This window comes from Vigna radiata, unplaced genomic scaffold (assembly GCF_000741045.1).
Source record: "Vigna radiata var. radiata cultivar VC1973A unplaced genomic scaffold, Vradiata_ver6 scaffold_48, whole genome shotgun sequence".
NCBI classification, from domain to species: domain Eukaryota; kingdom Viridiplantae; phylum Streptophyta; class Magnoliopsida; order Fabales; family Fabaceae; genus Vigna; species Vigna radiata.
In genome coordinates, this window is record NW_014542925.1 from 2,069,612 (window position 1) to 2,073,874 (window position 4,263).

At 41.0% G+C, this 4,263-nt stretch overlaps 1 long non-coding RNA gene across 1 annotated transcript; it reads right to left on the reverse strand.

Moving 5' to 3' along the window:
- Positions 1-345: 345 nt before the first annotated feature.
- LOC111241006 lies at positions 346-2,475 on the reverse strand. Its single transcript, XR_002666693.1, has 3 exons — positions 1,816-2,475; positions 1,251-1,733; positions 346-1,161 (listed from the first exon to the last, which is right to left on the reverse strand). It is a non-coding gene; the product is annotated as an uncharacterized LOC111241006 (long non-coding RNA).
- Between the last annotated feature and the right edge of the window lie 1,788 nt (positions 2,476-4,263).

Consider the following 4,263-nt stretch of genomic DNA (forward strand, 5'->3'; position numbering starts at 1 on the left):
GCTAACACTTACCGACAACTTCTGCCCCTTGGTATTTACCGAAGGGCGTAAGCCTTCGGAAATTATCGAGGGGCATGAGCCTTCGATAATTATCGAGGGGCGAAAGCCTTCGGTAACAGTCGAAAAAAAAGAAAGTCATACTTGTATTTGTTATCCAACCACAAATACCTGCATAACAAGGTTCACAGACAGACTTGGATACAAGTTTCAAACCACAAACAGAGCTACATTTTGTGCATCTCAAAATCATCCAATAATATCATTGATGAAAAAAGGCATATAACATGATTTGTAAACTTGAATATGAAATGTGAAACATAAAACAATATCATCCATGACCAAAGATAATGTACCAAAATCATGATGTACTAAAATTCAAATGTACTAAAATTCAAATGTACTAACTAACACCTATGATCAATAATAAAATAAAACTAAAATACTACATAGTCATCAGAATCATCTTCATCATCTTGTTGATCCTCTGTAGATGGCTGGACTGATGTGAGTTGGACTGATGTGGGCTGCTGAGGGACGGTGGGTGATGGGGAGGGTCGTGGCTGGGTCGGAGGGACGGTCGAAGGAGTGTCTGAAGTTTGAGGCAGCGCTCTCATGACCAGGGACTTGAAGTTTGTAAAATCGTCTCTCAAGTCACTGTATTCTTCTCTCAATTCACAGTTTTCCTGGTCATGTTGCTCTAGTAGCTGTGTCAAGCACTGAATGGCCTCGTCAGTAGAAGGGGTGGAAGAAGAAGGTTAGTGCTTCAGTGAACCTCCTCTCGATGTTGTATAGTTTGCAGCAAGTTGTTCTGCACCATAGACTCATCCCTTTTTCTTCCCACCAACGACATCGACCCAACATTGTGTCCTACGGATGTCGTCATCTGCATTACTCGCATCATTTGGTGTAGGAGCTGACCCATGTTCGGATCTAACCTGTGAAAGTCTCATGGAAAATTCTTCCTTTTGAAACATTAAAAGCAACGTTAGGGAATGATATATACAATAACATAATCATGTGGATTACTAATACTAGCACTTTTATTTGCTTGGTTTCATGAGTCTTGCGAGATCTTTCATCAACGAATTCATTAGTGCCCTTCCGAACATGGGTTTGTGCAAAGACCTTGTCAACATGGACCGCTCGTCCTAGAGCTTGTGCCTGTAACATAATTTAGACTTAGAAGTGTATATGAAATAGAAAATACATAAGTTATATATGAAAGAAACAGAAAAGTAAAGAAAGTTTACCACACGAATGGCATGCTCGTGAACTATGATCGACCCGCCAGTATGCAAGGCGCCACCCTTTTCAGACGCTCTGTTTCTCTTGGCTGTAGCACACTTGTTGCGAAACTCTGCTGAATTCCAATGTGCAAGCAAAGCATTCCAAATGTTCTCGCCCATCCAGTAAGGGCACTCTCCTGCATTGCGGGCATCCCTAAATGTCTCTGAGAGCCGATGAGATGCTTTCATGTGGAAATTTCTATGTATTTGTGTTTCATGTTCAGCTTTCCACTGTACCTTCATCTGTAATGATGAACAAAACAAACATTTATTAATGAACATGTTAAAATAAGAATGACAAATAGTTTAAATTTGTTCAACTTAAAACGCTCCTAGAATGGCTTTCTGTCGTCTATAGGTATTGCTCCCTAAGTAGGCTATGGAGTCAAATACTGTTGCTTAATTGACCGTGTGATGGCCTGGGAAACAACCCTGGATGGGATAAACCTGCATATAAAGAAATTAAAGTCATTTCAAATAAGACAATCTTTAAACATAAAAATGGTTAAAAAAAAGATTAAAGTCTTACCCTTTGCCATATGGCTCAATCCATGGTCGATCATGGAGGGGAGGGTCAACACCATCCCCATCACCAGCTGAATCAGCAGATGGTGTGGCAGTCTCAGAAGGCGATCTAGAAGATGAGGAAGGTATAGAAGTAGGGTTGGGAGGAGGAGTGAGGGTAATAATCATAGGGAGAGGAAGAGTCTCTGTTACAGAGGTAGGAGGAGGAAGGTGTACTGTAGGGGTAAGATGAGGAGGGTGAACTGCAGGGGTAGGAGGAGGAGGGTGTATCGCAGTAGTAGGGGGACGGTGTACTGCAGGGGTAGGTAGTGCAGCAGGCACCCTAACTTTGGGGCCTGCCGTTGCCTCTTTTTAGTCCTTGCTACCCTCTTTCCTTTATCAGGACGGTCTGAACCTTCTCGTGTCATTACTGCATTGAAATGTTTACAAATTAAGTGAAACAATACAAAAGAATAAGGAAGGATCACTACAAATTAAAGTGAATGTCTTAGCAATGCATAAAAAAGAATAAGAAAGGATCACTACAAATTTTTAAGATTGTATTTTACATAACTATATTGAAATGATAGTTCAATTTGATCCAATACTTAAGATAGTCGAACATTCAATCATCATTATCATGTTCTTCATCTTCTTCTTCATCATCATCATCTTCTTCTTCTTCTTCTTCTTCTTCATCATGTTCTTCTTCATCATCATCACCTTCTATTGGTGCTTCTAATTCATCTCCATCACCATCAGGGTCGCGCAATCCGGTTATACGTTCAACTTCAATAATTTCTTGTGGTTGTGACATTTGATCAAGTTGGTAGGCAACATCTTCCTCAACCACATTTGAGTCAATGCGACCTCTAGGCTTGGATTGTATTGCTACAGCCCAACCACGCTTGTCAATATTGCAGAACGGTGGATATGGCACATAATAAACCTGTCTGACATTAGTTGGTAGAATGAAAGGATCAAACGGCCCATATCTGTTTCTCAAGTTGAGTTCGACAATGTTAAACCTAGGATCCACTCTAGTACCAACTCTAGAAGGATTAAACCATTCACAATAAAAAAGTACTACTCTGTTTGGAGAAGCAGCTTTGTTATACTCTAGCTCATATATTTTATGAATGATGCCGTCGAAATCATCATAAGAACCCTCTATAAGGCCCTTGATGTACACACCACAATTTGTTGTTTTCTTTCCTTTAGACCATTCATGTGTATGGAATTTGTAACCATTGATGAAGTAAGTGTGTCATACTTTCACACATCTCATTGGCCAATTGGATAGATGTCTTAACTCTTGAACCGTGGGAGTTAACGCTTGATTAAAAACCTACAAAGATACCAAAAAAATTTTAAAGCAAGAGTCAAATTAACCTTGCTCAAAACATAGGAAAAAGTACGGACCTGATTTCTAAACCATTGGGGAAACTCTGAGTGTATTCTAGCAGAAGCATTTCCTTCCGCGACTTGCTCAGCCACAAGAAATGAGCTGGTACAAATGAAATGAATTAGTATATAACAAGATTTAATACCTATTTTGGTCCCTCCTTTGGGAGGGTTTGTTCAAAGTGGTCCCTACTTTTTTCAAAAGTTCACTTTAGTCCTACCTTTCGTAAAAACTGTTCAAGTTGGTCCTTTTTGGTAACGGCGTTAAGTTCACTAACGGCAGAACTGCCAAGTGTGTAATGTTTGATGATGCGGCATTGTAATTTGTTTTAAAAATATATATAATGATGACGTGTAAATAAATATAATTATGGTTGAATTAAAAAAGGAATTAGGGGATAATTTGGGGGTAATTTGGAATGAATTAAGTAAATTGAATCTGCATCCTCCTCGTCGTTGTCTCCTCCACCCAAACCCTCCATTCTCGCCCTCATCGACGAGTTCGAGAAGCTTCGCCAACCCCTCGCCTCCGCGGTAGCCGAGGAACTCCAGGGAACGGCGCCGAACGCGCGAAGCGCTGAAGCCCCAACCCAAACCCTAGCCGAAAGCTCTGGCTCGTTCGAGCAGCCGCCGCCGCAACACTCAGGGGAGGACGTTGTCGTGGAGGACCTCCTCAACCTGCTCTACTAGTGAGTGCTTAGGAATGATTTGCTGGCAATTTTTCTGGTGAAATTCCAAGTGAAATTGGCGACTGAAGTGTCTACAGGATCTTCATTTGTCTAGGAACAATTTCTCTGGAACATTTCCCATGTCGTGGGACCCATTTCGTCATGGGTGAACCAAGATGCTTCCGATAACGGTTCAAGGGGACACGACAAAGAGGTGGAAGAAGGAAAAGGGAAAGTAGGTTGGCTTGCTTGGTTCTTACAGTTGTTGTTTTCAAGCGTGGACATAAGATCAGTCCCTGAATACAAGGTTTCTGTNTTCTTTTTCTGTTTTGGTTAGTCTACTGTCAAGAAAGGTGAACCAAGAGAAAGTGTAATCTTCTTGCACGGGAAGCATAATCAAA